We start from the raw sequence: 22,830 nt of genomic DNA on the forward strand, positions 1-22,830 counted from the left end.
ATAGCTCAGATAGGAGAAACACTGATGTCAGAGTGCAAACTGGGTTATTGAGAGTGATGAATGAATGAATGAATGAGTGAAATAATCACTCTCTCCCCACGTTTGCAGTTTCCTCCAGTTGCTCCTGTTTCCTCTGACAGTCCAAAGACATGTAGGTCAAGTGAACTGGAGACTGAACTGCTCATAGGTGTGAATGTGTGTGTAAGTGAGTTCATCCTGTGATGGACTGGCGACCTGTTGAGGGTGTTTCCCTGCCCTCAGCCCGGTGTAGGCTCACAGATCTGATCAGGAATAAGCCAGTTTATAAACGATTGATGGATGATGGGTGGGTATAATCAGACGTTTGACATGAAAATGATTTCACAACATAGTTTAGAAGTCATCTGCCCATGCAATTCAGTAATTCACCGGTCTTATTCTCCGTATCCGGGCTACCCTTTGTGAAGCTTGGGCTAGGTGTTTTATTTGTCGCCTGTAATTTTGATGATAGACCTACCATTTATGACTGATTAGACTAGATTTACAGAAAGCCTGAGAACAAGGCCTACAGATTTTTGTCAGTGCTGATACTGATATGAAATCCTACTTAAAGAAATGACGAATCTTATTTGTGCTTCATGTTTTCTCCTCTCTTTTTTTTTTTAGATTCCCTCTCATCCTATGCACAAGAGAATAGAGCTTCATTAGCCACACAAGGTTTCGCTTTTGTCTTCACAATACAACATAGACATTAAAACACATAACAGACAAAGAGGTTAAAAGATGGTTCATCTTTATCTGAGGAGACTGATGACACATGGGATGGATGATTTCTTGTAGATGTTCCTAGTTGCTTATGAAGTTTAAACTGGGAGAACAAGTTTTCAAGGCAGACAGAGTTGTAAATGTGTGTAACAGGCTGCAGACGTTGGCAGGTAGCCGTGCTGTAGTTAAGCAGGGGAAAAAACAGGAGCTGGGAGCCCGTCATTTCCTTTACGCTTCCTAATGTGTCAATTATGTGTTTGACCTAGCCAAACAGTGATGTGAAGTGCTCTCTGTGCATCAATCTCTTTTTACGATGAGTGTTGATTCCTTCACCGCGGTGTAGCCCTCGGGTTGATCTCTTTATGAAAATCTTGACAAGCAGACAGGAGCCATAAACTGCAGACTGGCTGAGGCAGAAGCCAGTGAGGTTTATGCTGGCTGCCTGTGTGTGTGTGTGTGTGTGTGTGTGTGTGTGTGTGTTGGGATTGGCCTCATGCATACCCAGACCAGTCCCTCACTTGGCAGGCTTACAGAGCTGCTTACCCCCCTGGCCCACCAAGCAGACACGAGCCCAGCTGAGCCCTCTGGGTGAGAGATCCTTTTAGAGAGGAGGCAGTGGGAGGCTCACCTGCCCTCTAGCATGGGCCCAATGTGAGTGAGACGAGGTGGTGCTGGGTGTGTGTGTGTGTGTGTGCGTGTGCGTGCTGAATGAGGGTGTGTACGTGTACGTTTCTGTCTGATGCTTTTGCCCATCGGGACTCCAAATAATAGTGAATCTGCCCGCAGGGAGTTTCCACAGGAGAAGTAGTGGGCAATGCCAGTGCCAAGTCACAGAGACTAGACGAATAAATCAAGACTGAGGAGTGAAGGGAGGGAGGTGCGGCGGGCTCTGCCATCAATCAGAAAGGCACCTTATGGGGGAGTGCCCATAAACGTGCCATGCTGCCAGTCTGAGGCACATACCCTACATGGCACAGGCAGGAAACAACAGCAAGGAGCCTCCATTTTGGATGCTTCACTTGCTTCACTGTCAGCTCCATTGAAGAACAATGGTGGGGTGATTAACTGATTAGTCAAATACCAGAATTTGCTTTCTGAAATACCTTAAAAAAAAAAAAAATCTCATTGATCCCATTTTCACAGCCCCATTTGCTTTTTTTTTTTTTTTTTTTTTTATTTCTCAGTGGATTGTACGTTAGGGATCTATTCCCTACTTTCTGCCAGCAGTTCCTAGTTTTTGCTTTTAACAAGAGTCATGTGGTTAAATGTTTTAGGCGGAGTGGGTCTTTTTTTGTCCAATAGGTGAAACCTGGCAGGCTGGAGCAAAAAAAAAAAAAAAAAAAAAATTGTGTACAATGGCTTTATGTCTCACACCAGCCCTCATTTTTCAAAAAGAAGTTGGAGCTGACCAGTTAATCAAAATAATATTGAACTTGCAACGTGGCCAAGTGCAATATCCAAATCACAGGCGCTGCAGTTTTGTGGTAAAAGCAAACTATGTGACAAAATACCATTATAAATGAAGTATTGTCGTGCTACAGAGAAGCCCTGGCCTCCAAATCGTATTCTCCACATAATAATACGTTGATTTGATACAAGACCTCAGAAAATAAAACTGGGATTCAAAAATTATCATTCCAACAAAATCACAATCACAATGTCTGACAAAATAATTGCAGTGTGATTTTTTTTTTTTACAGAGAACATTTAAAATTGTGAAGATGTGTCTGTCACCTGATTCAGACACCAGCCACCAGTTAAATACTGATATTTTTTTTTTTTTTTTACCAAGCCTGGTAAATTTGCACATTCCAGCCACTTTTTTCCACGAGCCAAGCGTGATGTTGAGTCGATCTATTTTTAAAAAATGTAGGTGGCTGATGAGGCTGTGAAAGTGGCCAGTGAGTTTTCAGGTGCCCGTTCCCTCTCCTGGTTGAATCGTCCAGCATGTTAAAGCTGAAATGTGCTTGGCCACAGTTTCCCATCATCATTTTTCAACTTGCCACTGGACACAGCGTAGGAATCTATCTAAAATGTCTGGCAACTAGTCCATCTCAGTTGGTGCAAATTTTAATTTGGCACTGGCCGTATAATAGCATTGCTTGAGAAGATGGCTCAGTCTGCAGGCAAGAGGAGGAAAGCAGGCAGAGATGTGGAGAGGAAGAGATTGATGGACAAGGGAAGGAGGAGAAGATTAATGCTGCAGGGGCTCTTGAGAAAAAGTAAGCAATCCTATGCTATGTTGCCATTTTTAGTGAGAGGTAAACCACACGCTGAATTATGTTGCACGCCTTTGTGTGCAGTATTTAGATAGCCTACTGGTTAACTTGTCACTTAGCTTTTCAGAAAGGCACAGAGTGTGAAATTTGTTATGATCCAGGCTTCCCAAGACTAAAGATAAATAAGTGTGCTATGGATGAGATGCCAAATAAACACACTCAGTCACTGGATGATGCTTTTACTTGTCACCAATTAATTTCTAGATGGGATTTAAATATAAAGAAGGATCTAGATGTGTAAAAGTCTCCTACTGCATATTTAAAGTAAGTTCATGTCATTTCCTCCACTTGTATGTGTGTGTGTGCGCGCACGTGTCTCTGCGTGTGTGTGTGTGTGTGTGTATGTGTGTGTGTGAGAGAGAGAGAGTCTGGGCTGCTGTTGTCTCTCTGAGCCGTTCTATGGTTTGATGTTGAGTTTGATGACTGAGGCTCTTTGATCAGTGGCTATGTGTAAACTCAGAGCAGGGAGACAGGGACTCCCGTGGCCCCACATCCAAGACACACGCGCACACACACACACACACACACACACACACACACACACACAATGATCAGCGGAGAATATCTAGTGTAAAGCATTTTAACCGTGCAAAAAGTTATATCAAGAAAATCCAAGTCCCTCTAATCACTGGATATTTACACTCTGTCATCCTTTTAGCCAAAACCAATTATAGACGCCACCGACTTATGAATGCAACTTGGGTAGAGTGAGAGAGAGAGAGAGAGAGAGAGAGAGAGAGTTATGTTCTCTTCATCAGATCCCTTCTTTGTCTTCTTTCAAACCAAATTTAATATCAGTCATTTGGTTTATGGCTACATTTTTTATTTATGTGATATTTCAAAAAAAAAAAAAAAAAAAATTGACAGACTTTATTCCGGCTGTGATATATGGTTTACGGCTGCAACAGAGTGCTTTATTGATGCCATAACACTGTCTCCGTTTCCTCTCAGTTTATAGTTTCAGGGGAAACTGCTGCCACACTCGCCTCACTTATTCAGCTGCAGCGGGGTTTTGGTTTTGGCTGCAGGATATCTGTTGATTGTTAATTCACTGGTGTCAGGTCAGCGGAGTAATGTTTAACCTCTGACTCATATTTACTCCTGCTGGCTGGTGTTTTTTTTTTTTTTTTTTCTTTGTATTGCCTGTTGTTATCTATACCACTGTTTCTCAACTGGTGGTTTGTGGTCCAAGCAGGTTAATTTGGAGAGGACTGCAGGTGTGTGGCTGTACTTTGCCCCCCAAAAGAGAATAAAAATCATCTCTTCTCTTTATTCTCAGCAAAGCAAATGATTATTTTACTGCCCTGTTGTTTCTATTAGGCCTATTAACATATTATTGCTGTCTAGCAAAAAAAAAAAAAAAAAAAAAAGTTTTCAAGGCCTGAATTAATCACTAACAGTTGCAGCAGTGGCTTATTATTAGATTTCATTCTGAGTCTTTATTGCACACTCTCTGGTTATATTGTGTTAAAACAGTGCATGAACACATTGTGTGCTTTCAAAATAATGTTTTTTTTTTTTTCAAAATAATTTTGCTAAATAATTTTGATTGGATCTTAAAGGAATGCTCCAACGTTTTAAGCAAAATGCCACGTTTCCAAGTTAGCCGGACTGAGTCAAGATGTTTGATACCATCTTCACATCTGTACATCCAGCGGTTTGATTTGTATGGGTGGTATTCCATGTTAGCTTAGCATAATGACTGGAAGTCTATGGGAGTCGTTAGCCTGGCTCAGTCAAAGAGGAAAAAATAAACCTTACAGCAACTCTGAAGCTGTCTTATTTACACAGTGTATCATGTGGATTTGAAATACACATCTTGGGATTTAAAAAAAAAACAAAGCGAGAGCCGTTTCAGGAGAAGTTAGATAACCGCTGAACACATTTGTTCTTCCATCTATCGCAGTGATCCGTGCACCACTGAAGGTATGGGAAGATCCGGCACAAATTTCTTCTCCTAAAACAACTCTTGTCTTTTTGAAGTTTCCGTGATGTGTCTTTCAAATGCACATGATGCACTGTGTAAGTAAAACAGCTTTGTAGTTGCTGTGAAGTTTGTTTTTTCACTTTGACGGAGCTAGGCTAATGACTCCCATAGATTTCAAGTCTTTATGCTAAGCTAACAAAAAAATGCTGCCCACTGGAGCCGAACCACTGGACGTACAGATGTGAAAACGGTATCGAACATCTCGTCTCAGTCTGCAGAAGTCGGAGAAAGGGTTTTATGCCCAAAATGTTGGAGTACTCCTTAAAGTTAAGCCACTTTGTATGGACCGTGGCTTAATGAGAACAAATGTGGACCCTGAAGTCGAAAACTCATCTGTGCTGCTAAAGCTGATGCTAAAACTGATTGAATGTGAGAAAACATAATAATCATCTTCATGTGGAATCGCTACATTTCTACTTGACCTTGATGATGGAAAACACTTTCCCCGCACGGTCCCGCACTTCTGTGAAACCAGAGTGCTCTCGGCCTCGGAGTCCTAACTCAATTCAAGCTTTACTCTCTCTCTCTCTCTCTCTCTCTCTCTCTCTCTCTCTCTCTCTCCATCGAAGCTACCACTTTAAGAACACAGGGGGCTGCTGGGAAGGCAGTCAGAGAGGGTGGTGGTGGAGGTGGTGTGTGTTGGAGGGGTGGGAGGTGGTGGAGGAGGAGGAGGAGGTGGTGTGTGTGTGTGTGTGTGTGTGTGTGTGTGTGTGTGTGTGTGTGTGTGTGTGTGTGTGTGTGTGTGTGTGTGTGTGTGTGGTGTTGGGGGGTGGGGGGGTGGACGGGCCCTGCAGGACCATTTGTGCTGAAGCTCATTTGCACAGCGACACTTAATTGGCTACAACAATTAATTAATGTGTTGGAAAGTTGGCACAAAAAGTTCATTTAAGAGGGTTTTAATAAGCAATTAGAGGAAAAGCAGCGAAGAGGGGGAATTACTGGAGAGGAAAGAGAAAAGCGGAGATGGAGTGAGCGTCTGGTCTGGCCACTAGGAGTGTTGGTCCTGGCTGTATGGATGCATTTACGGTCACAGCGCTTTTGTCTCCTTCACTGACCCCTCGGTTTGGAAGGGGTGACCAACGATTAGGTGTCGTTATAATGCCGTTACATCCCCTCGCTGTGGCTATTATTGCTGTTCTTAAGTGGACTTAAAACCCACGGTGCCCTCGCATTGTATACATATCAACCCCGGTGCCCGGCCCCTCCCTTTTCCTACCTCTTGTCTCAGCGCCCAGTGTAAAATATCGCATGACTAATGAGTGGAGCAGGTTGGAATCCTGGGGAAGATGTCCTTGGAAGACGAATGCATTTTCAGCAGAATAATTAACTTAATTAACAAATTCACATGCATATTCATCAGCCTATTAATGTCTGCTCCGCGCTGCTTGATGAGCAATGCAATAATAACCGTTTCATTTGCATATTTGCGTTCACACTCACACCCTTCTCCAAATACTAATAAAAAAAAAAAAAGAAAGAAAGAAAGAATAGAAGGGGTGGAAAAAAAAAAGAAAAAAAAAAGTGGGGAATGGGTGAAACTCAATGAAAAGACGTGCAGTCATTCAGGCTCACGCTGTGTCAGCCGTCTCGCAGCCGCCTCACTTTTCACCAGCAGCGCGTGCACTTTCACATTTGTCTCCTCACCTTAGCGCGTGAGCCGCCGAGCATGCTGGGAAAGAGACCTCGCCCAGCACGCCGGTTCAACTTCGTAAGAAAATGAGATTGGAAGTGTTTGATACGCTCTCTCTCTCTCTCTCTCTCTCTCTCTCTCTCCTTCCCCTTGCCCTCCCCCCTCCCCCCACAAATCTCTGCATCTCCCCTTCTGCTTCCTCTCTCTCACTCCCGCACACTCTGTCTCTCCTTCCTGTTTGCATCCCTCTCTCCCCTTCTTATTTATTCATCCCTATCAGACTTGTCTTTAATTTATTTAGTTGCCGCTTTTGAAGTTTCGCTGTCTGCCTGTCAGTGTGTGTGTGTGTGTGTGTGTGTGTGTGTGTGTGTTTGCAGCAGAACGTGGCTGACTGCGTGAGTGTGAGTGCAGCGCGGTGACAGTTATTTTATGAAATTAAAAGTAGCAGCTATCAGGGATCCAAATAAACAAATAAACTGGATGTTCATATCCTTTTACGGCGCTGAATTTCGGTATGTTTCTAGGGCCTGTATGTGCGTGTGTGTGTGTGTGTGTGTGTGTGTGCATTCTATCACACTGGAGTTATATTCTGAGTGGCAGGGATGCTGTCTCTGGGTGTCTCTCAGCTACTGTCACTGATGAAATATGTGTGCGTGTGTATGTGTGTGTGTGTGTGTGTGTCAGCGTGTGTGTTTTCTGAGGAGGCTGTAAGCATCGCAGTCTTTCATCAATGTCTGTTTATTCGTGTTTGGCTCTTTGAACTAAACTTGTACCGTGTCTTTGATGTTCTCTTGTATTTGCTCGTGCTCGTCTTCGGGAGTTCCTCTCCAATAGTTGGGATATCGGCGACGTGAGAGGGAAGGAGCGTCTTTCGCCGCAGATTTGGGGGGTAAAACGGTGCAAAAGCCGGTGTATTTGTGCAAGCGGGGATGTTTGTATGTGTGTGTGTGTGTGTGTGTGAGTGTGTGTGTTTGTGTGGGTGCACGTGCTGCCAGCTTGTGCTCAGACAGCAGCAGTTTGCGGAACGAGAATTAAAAGTAGGGAGAGATGCCAAGTGAGTCCCTGGAGACAGATAGAGGGGACAGAGAGAGAAGAAAGAGGAAATAAAAAGGATTTCACACGCGCGTGCGCGCGCGCGCACACACACACACACACACACACACACACGCACGCACACCCATATATATAGTCGCTCACACAAAGAAACCTAGTCTAGCCTAGTAGAACACACACACACGCGCGCGCGCGCGCGCACACACACACACACACACACACACACACACACACACACACACACACACACACACACACCATACCATTCAATTCTGAAGAACATACGTCAAGTCAATTGCGTCGGCGGTACTTATTTCATATTATCTCAGACATTTGCACATGCTCAGATATCTCATGATGTAATGGGTAATAAGGACACACACACACACACACACACACACACACACACACACACACATATACACACACTGGGTTCTCGTCTTGTCATGGGACAGTAAAACACTCCACAAAAATCAACTCATGAAATTCTTTCAATGGTAGGGGACTCTCTGTCTCTGTCTCTGTCTCTCAAACACACACACACACACACACACACACACACGCACGTACGGACACACACTGTTATTGAGATAGATCTCTCACCTTTTTTACCTACTCCCTGCTCTCTCTGTCTCTCTCTTTCTCTCTTCCACTCACTCCCTCTCTTTCTCTCTCCCTCTCTCAGGCTGGCGAGGTGACACCTTGTGTGCAGTGTGACACTGTGCTGTCACCTCCCACTCCCAGCATCACACCTCTGCCCCCTGCTGGGCCAACCACGTCACAGCACCCCAGACACCCAGCAGGCCTCTCCTCCTCCCCTGGCATGCGAACTGGCAGTCTTTACAGTCACTTCTACATTCTCTCACTCATTCAGCGAGACTCATATACGTTTTCCTCTCTTTCTTACCATGTCTTGTCTTTGTTTTTGTTTTGTTTTTTTTTTCATTTTGTTAACATAACATGAATCTTTTCAGTGGCAGTGTAGGGTCATACTCATCTATTGTCAGTCCAAAAGATGCCAAATAAACTGGATAGCAAGAATTTTCCTTAAATCTAGATTGAAGAATAAATGTTATCACATGAAACATGAAGGAAACAGTCCCACATCAACCCACCGAGCTCGTCTCAGGCCTCTGTGTCCCAGCAGTCAACTGGGTTTGGCACAGTATGACACTTGAGATCACCTAATTGGAATGGAAACCTCTACATACAAAAAAAAAAAAAGGTCACCTCATTTGTGTTGGGGCTTTATTTTTTACTTTTATCACATTCCTCCTCCAAACCCTTAGTTGTTTTTTTGCCTTAAGTCCAAGCACTGCAGAAAGGGAGATACGCTGGCAGTGCCTCTGTATTTTCCCTTCTCTCTGGTAGGTGAAAAAAAAAAGGTTTAGGAATTGGGTTTTGGAATTGTTCCTGTCCAGATTTGCACGTCAATGTAAGACAACACACTTGGCAGAGATCTGCACTCTGCTGAGTGACCTCCTCGAGTCTCACTTGTTCTTATGGGGTGAAATTTAGTCAGTAAGGCAGTTTTATAAGTTTCAGGGTTATAAATGATATCAAACAAAGAGGCTTTTGCCACAATTTAGGGTGTTGCTAATTGATGGCCCTCTTTTGCATGCAACAGCCTCGTCTGAATCCTCATCTAAGTGACAAAACGGGGCTTGATTTGCTGTCTCTCTCTTTTTTCTTTTACACTGAGAAGAAAAATGATCCAGGGTAAGATAATTCAATCCCAGGTGTCAATATTTCATTTACCAGACCATGATAAGTTCAGGTGATGCCAGATGAAGTTTGCATGGCTCTCTAGTCGTGTTCTGTACCGGTGTGTGTTTTCATACCTACATGTCGCTCAGGAGTCTAAGTCACTCTGCAGGTGTGTGTGCATGTGTGTGTGTCCAGCCAGGCAGGGCAGTGGCGAGTAGGGACAGAGCGATTGAGATATAGAGCATTAGCTGGTGTCAGGAGTAAATTAGAGGCCAGATCTGTTTTCTAATCAGAGCACAAGCACCGTGTTAGAGGAATTAGGGCGACAGCTGCTGGGAGCTTTTTATTCCTCTCTCTCTCAGCCAGAGACAGGCAGACCCCAGCTCAGGGACCACCTCTTTACCACAGCCACCTGTCAACACCGGTGTGCGTGCATGCGTTCTTGAATGCGCGCGTTCGTGTGCATGTGTCCCTCCCCCATTTACATGCACACTCACATACATGTGTGCACACATAGGCCCGCCATACTAGCCTGCACACATGCTTGCACACTCACTCGCACAAACACCGTCTGGTACACTGACCTCCCTCCATCTCTGAAATTAATGACAGTGCAGGTTCCATGTGCATGCAGCCATTCATGGTGTGTTTATGCTTTCCAGCAAGTGTGAAAGGCCCTTATGAGATATCAAATTTAGATATGGTGGAGTGGTGGGCGGCCTCGCATATGTCTGTTTACTATGAATCCCAGCTAAGGCCGCAGCGGCACATCAAGCAATTCGCTCGCCGCACCAGCTCTGCAGGCAGGCAGGTAAAGAAGATCACACCAAGTGATCTGTCTGAAATAAGACAATTAATTAAAAAAAAAAATCCTTTACAAGTGCTTTACAAAGCAATGAAGAAAAACACAGCAAAACAAAAAGATGTCCATCTCGACAAGTTATCTAGTCATGTAAAATCTTGTCTTTCTCAAAACAATTAAAAAAAGTCTGCCAAAGGTATGAGATAGTTCCACTTGTTCCAATGCAGCTTCATTTGCCTCAGGACTTTTTTTTTTTTTCTGGGATTAAGAATAATTTTGTTTAAACAAGGCAGATGAGCCCACTAGTATCAAGAAAATGGCACTTGATTCAAGTTGATTAACACTGCAAACAATTGAGATTATCTCATTCCACTAACAGATTCTACTTATTTTAAGATAAACAACCATTTACAGCTAAATATGAGACCAGATAGCTTGCTAAGACAGAGATTTTTTTTGCGGTGTAAAAAAAAAAAAAAAAAAAAAAAAAAAAAAGAGTAAGAGCAGAAAATCAATGTAAACAGAACAAAAAAAATACATGACAAGCCTGTGAAAAGGACTTTTAAGAAGTCACTTGAAAAGATGATACTTAATATGACACTCAGTGTTTGTGTTTAACAAAAATCGAGAAGATGCACCCCTATTTTTTTTTTTTTTTTTGTTATTAAACATTCAAGCTGTTCATAAAATAATAAAAAAAAAGATGGCTGATAAATTTAAGGATGATTGATGATGCCAGGGATGAATAAATGGGCTCTGTGGGCTGGCTGGACTGACTTTACCCAACAGGAATTTCTGGTGGGCCGGACTGTAGGAGGGTGAGAGGTGTGGGAGGTGGCATCGAGATTCACACCGTGTCACACACTTGCTATGGAAATGTCATCACTTTTTTTTTTTTTTTTTTTTTTTTTTTTTTGCATAAGCGGGAGCTACATAATCTTAAAACACCTCGCGCGGATTGCCATTAAATAACCCGAAAAGTCTTGGGGTGTGCGAGCTGGAAGAAGAGTCGGGGTTCGCACGGCCCGCTTCCTACCTCCAATTTAGGTGACAGTCTTGTGGCTTGGAAGGCTAATTTGCTGTTGGCTGAAGTCTAACAGAGAAACACACGCACGTACTCACCAACACACACTCACACGCACACACACACACAAACCTCTCCTCTCACTCTTGCACATCCCACACATGTGCGCTGCCACACAGTGTCATAAATAGACAGACAGTGCCAATCTGAGGCCTGGATGGGAGCCAGCTCTGCAGCAGCTCAGTAGTTAAATTATTAACACCAACTGGGAGAGAGACAAAGAGAGAGGAGCGGAGCAGGCAGCAGCTCAGCGAGGAGGAGAGGAGGAAAAAGAGGAGGTGAACGGAGACAAGAGAGGCAGATCAGGGGCTGAGAGGGGTGAGCAAAGGGGAGCCGTTTAGGTTTTGAGATGGCTTGAAAGGTGCGTGAGGATGGAGTGGGCAGAGAAGAACAGGAAACAGTCTGGCAGGAACACGAGAAAGAAAATTATTTTAATGGTGTTCAACAGAGGAGGAGAGTCTTGGATGAACACCGAAAAACAAGGGGACCGTGGTGTGTGTGTGTGTGTGTGTGTGTGTGTGTGGTAAAATGTCTGTGAGAGGAAGGTAGCGAGGTAGATGTGGAGGTTTTCGTGGATGGCAGTAGAATACTAATGGTGTGTGTGTGTGAGTGTGTGTTGGGGTGTGTATTTAGCAGTGTGAGGGGAGGGGAAAAGAGATGGAGGGAGATCTGGGGATGTTGGTTCTGATCCAGAGAGTTAATGTTGCGCTCATTGATGGATAGAGTGCCAGCCATGAGGCTCCATACCCACACAAGATGGATGGAGCAGGGCTCTCTCTCTCCCTCTCTCTCTCTCCCTCTCTCTCTCTCTCCCTCTCTCATGTTACTGCTCTAGTTTGATGTCGCTCACCTTCCCTCTCTCTCCTTCAAAGCTAAGTAGTGATCAGATCAGAGAGCTCTGCCATAAAGCCACCATCACATCCTAAACTGCCACACGCACGTGTGTGTGTGTGTGTCTGCATCTGTGTATGAAAGAAAGAGAGGGAGAGAGAGAGAGAAAGAGAGAGAGAGAGCGGGGGTGTGGATGTGTGATTGTATACATTAACAATGAAATAATAGAGTAAGTGGCACAGTGTGTATGAATATGCGTGTGTGTGTGTGTGTGTGTGTGTGTGTGTGTGTGTGTGAGGACATGCAACTTGTGAGTTACATGAGAATCCCAAAATGTAGTTGCAGTAAAGCTGTAGTCTATATGTTAACCATGTGCGACTGTGCAAGTGTGTGTGTTGTATTTATTTACACACAGGACTAAAAGCTTGACTGTTATGTCTGTCCCCCCCAAGTCTTACACACACACTCACACACACACGCACACACACACACACACACACACACTCCCTCCCTCTTCCTTCCCAAGCTTCCTTCTTTCTGGCGGGGGCATCGGGGGTGAAGTGATCTGTGCGAAAGCCTCCTGTTCTGCGCGCCGCGCGGCTGGGGCAGAGTGGGATTGTGGGTAGCTGCTGTCGGCAGGGGTGTGGGGGGGGGGTGCAGAAATGAGGGTGGGTTGGGGGAGCGGGGAGGGGGTGGGTTGCCGGGGCGGGCAGCAGCAGATGGCGTGCCACACTGTGAGGGCCGTCGGCTGGCATCCAGAGGAGGGGTGGGGTGGGTGTGGGGGTGTGGGGGAGTTGGGGGGGAGAGAGAGGGAAGAGGGCTGGTGGTGGTGGTGGTGGGGGGGGGGGACAGGGATTGGAGGGGCACTGCTCCCAAAGTGCCAGCAGGCATCAGGGAGAGAGAGAGAGAGAGAGCGAGAGAGGGAGAGACAGACAGAGAGGCAGAGAGAGAGAGAGAGAGAGAGAGAGAGACAGAGGTGAGGGGTTTTGGTGGGAGACAGGCTGGTAGACAGGAAGCCCGCAGACTCCGAGATTAGAGCTTAAGCGGGGCTCGGGAGCGGGATTTCACCGCTAATTGCATCCACTGAAGAAGAACCAAAACGACAGATTTGTCTTTGAACCCTAATTCACGGGTGACTTTTGACCTTTTCCAGTTCCGCGCAACGTCGCTGGGCGTCTGCGCCGAGGGATTTGCACACTTGGCCAGGCAGAGGTCCTCTGTTGGCATATTGTTGTCTGAGGATTGCCACCGATGTGGCATGAGGTTGGCATGTGGAGGGCATAGGGTTGGCATATGTACTGTGAGGAGTTGACACAGGGTCTGCTCTGAAGTGACATAAGTTTGGCAAGCTTGGCGTTTAGGTGGCATAAGACCGGCCCGGGATTGGCACTGGGTTCGCGAGGGGTGCTGAATGTATTGTGTCTCTGGAAGAGGTCACGGCTGTGTGTGTGTATGTGTGTGTGTGAGTGTGTGTGTGTGTGTCCACGTTTATGTGCATGCATCTACCTCTGCGTATGATGCACTCGGCTCCGGGGCTGCAGGTCTGTGCATCGCATCCGCTTTGAAACTCTTGTCACTCTCACCCAGGAGATGACACGTGGGACCTAAATATTTTATTTGGAAATCTTTGTCATTCCACATTCATACATGCAACGTGGCACACTGACGCTCACCCACATCTCTCTTTGCTAGAAGACACGGCTAAATGCATCAGTGCATCGACCCACACAAGATTTGTTTATTTGCTTGTTTGGATCCCCACTAGTTTGCGACCAGAGAAGCAAATATTCGTGAAAAATAACACAGAAACATGCAGGAACATTTGCTCTCAGGCCATTCAGGTTGATTTGTATACGGGCCTGTTTGTGCCACTGCAGCCAGTCGCCTCCACGTTGTGTTTTGGGTGTGTTTCGGCGTTGTTCGAGTTCCAACTGTACGACCCGCGCCAGGTGTTGCGACTTTGATCAAAGGTAATGAACTTGAGACGTGGATGTAATGTGGGTCATGGTCTCCGGTGCCGCTGTGGAGGTGAACGGGGCTCTTTGTATTCACCGCGAGTGCTTCACATTACCTGCAAGTATTGTTGAAAATGAGTCTCTGTCTCCTTCTAATTAAGGTGCGGGTAACAACCAGCACCTTCAGCAGAGCATGCACATATGCAGACAGACAAAAACACACACTCACACACACGTATACACCCCCCCGCCTCAAAAAAAAAAAAAAAAAAACATACGCAGACACACACACACACATGCACACGTACACACAGACATCAGAACCCGCTGCTACTGCAGAGAAGGGTTGAACAGATGTTGAGGAATTTAAGATGCAAACGGGAACTGGGACTCCCCCCCAACACCCCCCCCCACCACCACCACCTCCCCCAAATACACACACTCACACACACTTTCGCACTCTCTCATACACACATACACACACACCCACACACCCATGAATATACATATATTGCACACATACAAAAAAACAAACACATCAGCTACACCTTTCTAACACAATCAAGCAGTTTTGTATAGTGCAGTTACACCACACATGTACATGCACACACATTCAGGAAAGCAGACACACACACACACACATGCATTGTGGCCCACATCCCCCTCTAGGCTGGCCCTGCTCATAAGGGGCACCATGTGGCACTCTATTCCCTCTGGCACGAGGCACCGACTCTGCCAGGTCTGCATTGTCCTCTGCCCGCTGGAGAGCACGCGCCCAAACCATGCCCCCTCTCTTCCTCTCTTTATTCCTCTCTCTCTCTGTCTCTCTCTCCCCCCCCTTTTCTCTCTCTCACTCCTTTTCCTCTTGTTTACCATAGATGTACTGAGATGGATGGCATTTGCTTGCTTTTGGTCTCCAAAGTGCGCGGAAACTTAAGATGAATGGGCGTGTGTTTGTGATAGTGAGGCTGATGGAACACAGTTGGGAAATCTTGTTCCTGTGGCAAACGGCCATGCCTCATTGTCTCCCTTTGTTTTCCGCCAATTTTTAAACCTTTGCCCAATTGAAGTGGTAAATATTGTCGTAAAACGCTGGCTTAGCTGGTTGATCGTTTGGCTCGCCATCCCCCCCCCAAAAAAAGGAGAGGGGAAAAAAGAATAAACTGCTTTGCTGATGCCTGTTTGACGACTCATTGCTCACTATGTGCCACTGATCGATTGGCTGATCCCCTCACTCATTTGTTCATTGATTCATTCTTTCAAGAATAGCAGTGTTATGCTTTTTTCACACCACCAAAGATCTTGGAAATACACCTCCCAGGTGAAGTTGTCTGTTGACACTGATCCCTGGTCAAATTTTTATGTATCCTAACCTTAACCAAAGCGTTAGTTACCCAACCACAGCCTTATTTTTATCCTTATCCTTATCCTTATCTTTAACCCTAACCCTAATCAAACTGTTTTACTTGCCTGACTTAAAATGAACCTTAACCCTAACCTTAACCAGCACTAACCATAACCATTGATTCGAAAAAGGATAGAATCAACACTGTTTTCATGTCAAAAAACCAAACCCTGAGCAATTACATCTTCCACAAAAGTCAGCTCTGCAAAACGACCCCGATTATGATCAAATTCCACTCTGCTGGGTGTAAAAGTTCAGTGTTCAGTCACTGTTTCTGGAGCATCATCAACAAGGAAACAATGGAAATAAGACTGTGACCCCCAGTAAGTCAGTTAATGCAAGGTAAAAACACATTAGTCTATAAACAAAAATACAAAATGCTTTTAGATAAAAGTACTATCATATTATATTTATATTGGTTTGATACTACATAATGGACTTATTGGACTTATCAAGGCCTAAACGCCCATATAGATTGAGAGGTACAAGTCCCCCCCAATGTCTCCCCCAAAAATATTGCTGGAATATATTAGCAATTCAATGTTCAGGCATTCCCAAAATGTCTGTCCCCCCCAATGCTGAAATGGTGGTTTTGGCCCTGGGACTTATTATGGCAGTAATTAATGTCATGACTTGTCCTTTTGCAGCAACAAGAAGTAGAAGAGGGAAAATTGGATATAAATAAGGGCAAATGTTGATAGAACTGACAATTCAAACATGGACACATTAAGTAGAAATGGGTGTTGAATGTGAAAAAAAAGCAAGGATTCCACCGACGACAAGATGTGCAAAAAAACAGCAGTGGATCTGTCACATAAAGACAGTGTGAGACGCTGTGAGAATTGTAAAATTGATAGAAACACTGTGAGATGGAACAATTAAAGGAATATGAGAGCATTTAGAAAAGACAATAAGAGGAAAGCTGCAGCTTACACACAGTGAGCGCAAATCTGTGCTTGTGTGTGAGCTATTAGCGATGCATCCTCGGTGGCAGAAAGTTCTCCGTGACAAAAGTAGGAAAAGTTAGACGAGGGAAGCTTCGGCTCCTCGCTTCTCCTCTCTGGCTCCTCGGGGGGGAAGCTGCTCCGTCCCTCCCTCCATCACACAGCTGCTCTGAGGAGAGCGGGGCTCCATGGGGCTCTGGGTAGCCTTAGCTCTCTGTGTCTGGGTGAGAATTAGCCAGCTTTAGTGCTTGCCTTTCCTGGTAATCTCTTAATCTGGCCAGGCTGAGGAGAACGGCTTTGGGGGAGAGATTGGTATGTCAATCCATGTCTTCACATCTCTCTTGGCACCGCGAGGCACACAGCACACGGAAAAGATGGGAAAGTTCTTCCTTGCCTTAATGAATTAGGCCTCTTTAATTATTTTGTTTGTTGAGAGAAAGCAATATTAGAATTATGTGTCGTGTCTCCACTTAAAGGTGCAATGCATGCCATTTCAAACAATATTATAACAACTGCTTTTGTACTTTGACTCCTTGGTATAGTTACCATCAGTGGTGGAAGTACACAGCCCCATTACCTGAGTCAAAGTATTGATTGAAATATTACTCCACTACAAGCGAAGGATGCTCAGTCAAATTTTTACTCGAGTAAAAGTACCGGAGTACTTGCTTTGAAACATAATTTGCTGTATTATTTTCACGGTGCATTTACAGAAATCCTCTGAAACCACCTAATGAATGCAGTGACTTGCTTGCAGAACCGCTCTGCCGCACAAATGAAGAAGGGAAGTGACAAATCCTTCACTCAAACTGTCAATCTTAATGCTCAATCATCGCATCAAACGGCAACCGCTACAACCTCAGACGACTTCATTTAACATGTTCATCAAGATTCAAGATTCAAGAACTTTATTTGCCATTTGTGCACACACACATACACAACAGTCAAGTTAAAAAGACACAAAAAGGGCACATAAATCTATAAAACACATACTTTGATAAAAATAAAGTGCATAAACCCCTATATAAAAAGGGGGAGAGGTAAACATTGGAGACAATATAATAAATACACTAAATAAAGAGATACACTTACTTATCTGAAGTGAAACAAACCTTTACACACCTCAACGTGCCTTCTCAGGTTGGACGATGAGCTCTCGAAGGCAGAGATGTGGTTCGTTCACGGTAAACCCAAACATTTTAAACTATTTGGATTGAACTATTTTTGCATTTCTGAAATCTCAAACATTGACTTGAGACGTGGCCGTCGGTGCCCTTCTTCAGCTGTGCGGTTTACTTGGAAAGCAGATATCTTGCCTGTGCTTGTTTCACAGAGCTGGATGAAGCATCTCCACTTTTACATCAAACCCATTTGAGAGCAGGTGCTGTGACTGTTTTTTTTTTTTTTTTTTTTTTTTTTCTCCTGTGAGGAGCACAGCATGGGGCCATTCATACTTTAGAAAATAAAATTATTCAACAGCTGACTTCAAAGCTATGCTGAAAAGTAACGTGTACAACATAGTACAACATTAGTCTTTGAGATGTAGAGGATTAAAGGAATAAGTTTAAAAAAAACAACAACAACAACAACAAATGTCCAAGTAAAATGCAGATACTTGAATAATGTCCCTCAGTGCAGTAATGAAGTAAAGGTACTTTGTTACTGTACACCACTGGTTACTATAAACAATTTAAAGATATTGTTTCTTTGTTCAAAAGGTTTTATCTTTAGCTTTAATGAAGAAGATTAATATTTTGGTGCTGACTTTTCACCCTTTTCTCTCCCTCTATCATTTGCCATTTCAGATTCACAGTGGTAGATCAGTGCCGCCCTCCTGTTTAATCCCCAGTAATCAAATAAACACTTCAAAATTAATGTCACAATAGTTTATTGGTGTTGAAATGTTACATATACAGTGGTGGAAAAAAGTTTTTGGACACCCCATGCATTTGTGAAATATTGCATTAAGAATCACTCTCAGGTCTTCAAGTGCAATTTCTTTTAGTACAGTCACAGCCAAAATACTAAACAAATCCTAAAAAAGCCATTAAAAACTTAAAATTGATTGGTTCCATAAAAATACACAAGAAATTTTGAGTATTGGGTCATTTTGGTACCAGTGATGAAGGTCGTTCTTTTTATTAAAAGACACAATTTTTGTTGCCAAGCTTCGTGTCTATATAAAGCCAGCACATTTGAAAGTTTTTCAGACACAAAAATGGCTAAAACAAGGAACCTAACGCAGGAAACACGCCTGAAGATAAAGATTCAACTGTCAAGAATTTAGTTTTGTTCGTTTTTCTTGTAAACAATAAACAAAAAATATAATTTGTATTTGTTTGTATCTGTCTAATGCAGCCACACCTTTTGAAACACAAAAAAGATTTTTTCCACAAATATTTCATGATAATATTTGAGATTGTGTAAAATTTTAAGGGTGTCCGAAAACATTTTTCCACCACTGTAGTACCTTGACGTAAGTGGTGGATAAACTGATGGGGTCCAGAAGGAATATTGTAGACTGAATTCTCATTTTCTTTTCCTTTTTTTGTTTACTTTGGTGCCCATCTGAAAAATGTATATATATATTTTTAAAAAAATCACACCCAGGCCTCAGTGGGACGGCATCTGTTTTTCAGAAAAAGTTTCCGTAGGACGACTGACATTTGATTTATGCAGTTAAATTACACGTCTGCTAACGAGCTATGTATAACACAGCATCCGGGGATGTTAACATTATAATGAATGCACTAACACAGGGCTGAATGAGGGACAGCGTGGTCGTGATGGCGTATCGACATGGTAATGAATGGCTAATGTGCTGGTGGAGAGGAAATGCTAATGCCATCCTAATTCCCTTTTGCTCAGAGCGGGGCACTGTGTCCTGAGCCTGTTAATCTGAACCTTTTAAACCTTTAATCTGGTTATAGCTGTCTAGAGAGGGTCACACGCCGTATATGCACACACACACACACACACACTCACACACACACACACACAAACAACCTGTCATCGCCTTGTAAAGCACTAGGCCGTACCTGTCATACATCTCATCTCTCCTTCTCTCTCCCTCTCTCTCTTGGAGACACATGTGACATATTGAGCGCCTGCAGCGAGATTCTTCCCCATGAGCGGCATTCCAGAGCAGGACGTCCCAGGGGAGCATGGGAGTGGGGCTGGGCAGCGGTGGGTTGGGTTGAGGGAGGGGGAGAGGCGAGGGGGGGGCTTGTTGATGGGAGGCAGCGAGCGGTGTTTGGACTTGGGTTGACACGTTGTGGCTGAACTTAGCTGAACTGAACTGGTGCATTGTGGGGAGCCTGGCCTCAGCATCGGTCATGCCACCCACCCATACACCCTCCTGCCACACCGAGGCCCAGTCTTGTAGGTGAAGACTGATTCGAAATGATATCTGTTGCTTTGCAGCGCTCTTGACTCCATGCAGAATTTACAAAGACCTCAGCGCTTGGATGTTCACACATCACGATGGGGTTTGTTTGGGAGTGGAAGTGGGAGCGTAGATCCACGCAACACCCTCACGTACGCTGACCTCAATTTTGTTTTGTTCATGTGAAGCGTCACCTACTTTGAACTTGAACCGTTTTATGTTCATTTCCTGTTCGGTCTCCACTGCAGCATGTAGCGAGTGCAGCTATCTGGGCCTTTCCACGGCGAGCGTTGATTGCATTTCCCCCCCCTAATTAGATCAGAATGGGGACTTTGTGTGCGTGTGCCGAGCCTCTGTGTGCATGCATTTTTGTCACATATTATCTTATCATTTTTCTCTTTCTCGCCCCTCGTCCTCGGCTCCTCTCTTTCATTCTTTCTGTCTGCCGGTTAATATTTCATTTGCTCTGCAGTCGACTCAGGCTGGTACATTAACCAGCGGTGCCAGTCAAGCTCTCTGCTTGTGGCTGGCTGTATAAAAATAAACACACTCTAGTTGTAATGAACAGATGTCACAGAATTTAAACGTGCACTCACCACCCCCCTCCTCCACCTCCCGTCTCCCCCGCACCCCACATCCTCCTCTTTTCACCCTCCTCTCCCACAACTCCCCCCTTCCCATTCCCGTTCACGCATAAAAGCGCACATGCATGCACACATGGCATGCAGATAGGCGATCACGTATATTCACGAATGCACACACACACACACACACACACACACACACGCATGCAGAGGGCACTTCTCATGCACTTCTCCAAAGGACCCGTGCAGCGGAGAGCAGAGCACTTGTCCACATGAGCACAGGCTCTCTGAAATGTGCACTGACATGAGTGTGTGGAGAGCATATGCACACACACACACATGAAAACTCGTACACCCTCACACACATATTCCCATGTGAGCCTTCCCTGGCACATGGATGGGCACAGCAGACACCGTGCGCTTCTGCCAATCACTTTTCCTCTTTCCGCATCTCACTCTTCCTCTCTTTAGCTCTTTCTCTCTGTTTCTTTTCTCTGTGTGTGTGTGTGTGTCTGTCAGCGGGGTAACACTGCGGTCATTTTACACACTATTTTCATGAGGTCCTCCCATCTACTTCCCATGGTCCGCCTGCCATCCCACAATCCCCAGCGGCATCATCAGAACCCATTTTGGTAGTGCGAGGGAAGGGCTGGGCGTGAGTATGTCTGCGTGTGTGTTGTGTGCATGTGTGTTGTGTTTTGTGTGTGTGTGTCCATCCCCCTTGTCACTCCCGCTCTTTTCCCACTGAGTGTGTGCCAGCTCTCTGTGTTTGCTGGCTGACAGGACCGAAGGAGAGACGATTGTTCTCCACGTACCCAGAGACCCTCTCCTGCCAAGTCTGGGATGAAATCCTTTCTATAGCGCTAACTCCTCACAGTCGGGCCTCTCACAGCAAAACACACACCATTACTGCTCTGGGTGGGAGGGTGATACCATGCTAAAAGTCAGTCAGATACACATAGGGTTGCTTTGTACCCACACTCCCTCTCCGCATGTCATTTATCCTCGTAATGAGTCTGAAAAGTGAACTTATCTGCCAATGGGAGGTGATCATTCGCGTTTTGCCGCAATGCAAATCCCCTTGCTCGAGGAGTTTTCTTCAATGAAGTGACATTATCTCAGTACCACTGGAGAGAGAAAGCCATTCTTCGTGAGGGCAGGGCATTGGAAACAAGGGAAATGATCTCACCCTGCTGATTTTTTTTTTTTTTTTTCAGGGGAAACAAGATCTTAAGGTGGACTTTTTTGCAGTGCAGCGTGCCTCTTTTGCGAAAGCAGACAGCAGCGGTGAAAGACAGCGCAGGTTGTCCCCTTGAAGGCAGAAGAGGTGGGCTAAAGGAGATTAAAGGTGACGGAGAGAAAGGGAGCAGGGATGAAGGAGAGGGAAGAGATGAAAGGAGAAGGGGAGAGGTGCGGAGGTCGTCCGGGGGGTGATCAGTGAGGTGGATGCGATGCCATCTGACAGGTCCAGCTGGGAGACTGCCCGCCCCCCAGCGCTGCAAACTGGTCAATATGGAGGCCAATTACTGCTGCCCATGTGACCAGGGCATCATCCAACCCTATCATAACACACACACAAACACACACACGCACATACACACACACGCACACACGCCATCTGTGCAGACCAGCAACGACCCACACCTCCCCCCTCTGATCCAGTTGCGTCCCCATGCACACTCCTACTTAACCTCCTAAACATGGGCCAGCTACACCCCGCCGCCGGACCCTGCAGAGCATACCAAAACTGGGCCTCCTCCTCCTCCTCCTCCAACCCGAAGACGACGGAGAGCCGTCGAGAAGGCCGCGGAGTCTGCCTCCTCCACTTTCCGCTTATCCTACAACTCTCGGAGTACAAACTATCCCCCTCGCCCCTTCCATTGTACACCTCAACATCTGGCATCACCCAAAACCTGCAAAACCCTATCTGGATCTGGCCACCCGCCAAAGGGCCTGAAAGACCTACCTGGCACTCACCCGACTCTCCACCTCTGTCTTTTCGCACACACCAACCACACCTCGGTTCCTCCCTGCCCCCCCCTACACTCCCAGCCCCCCTTGCCCTCCTTTCCCCTGCCCTCCCCTGGCTTGCCCTACCCCTGCGGAGGCCCTCGCCCCGTCGTTTCTCCCTTGGCAGGACCTCCAGCGGTAGCGCGTTCTCAGTTTAGCTCCTGCCTCATCTTCTGCCCCACTGCCCGAGCTGCACCGTGCCCCGCATTGTGTGATAACAAACAGATGTTGTGGAATTTCCTCTGAATGGGCTGCCAGTGACAGCCCCGCTCCCTTGTCTGGCATTGGGTTGGAGGGGTGGGAGGGTGGAGGGGTGGGGGGCTGGGGTGGTAGTGATGGTGGTGGGTGGGGGGGCAAACTGGCATACAGTCTGGCGTCGAGTCTGCAATGCCGAGATTGGCCGAAGTGTGTTTTGTCTGCACGATTGTTT

This window comes from Myripristis murdjan, chromosome 8 (genome assembly GCF_902150065.1).
Source record: "Myripristis murdjan chromosome 8, fMyrMur1.1, whole genome shotgun sequence".
Taxonomy (NCBI): domain Eukaryota; kingdom Metazoa; phylum Chordata; class Actinopteri; order Holocentriformes; family Holocentridae; genus Myripristis; species Myripristis murdjan.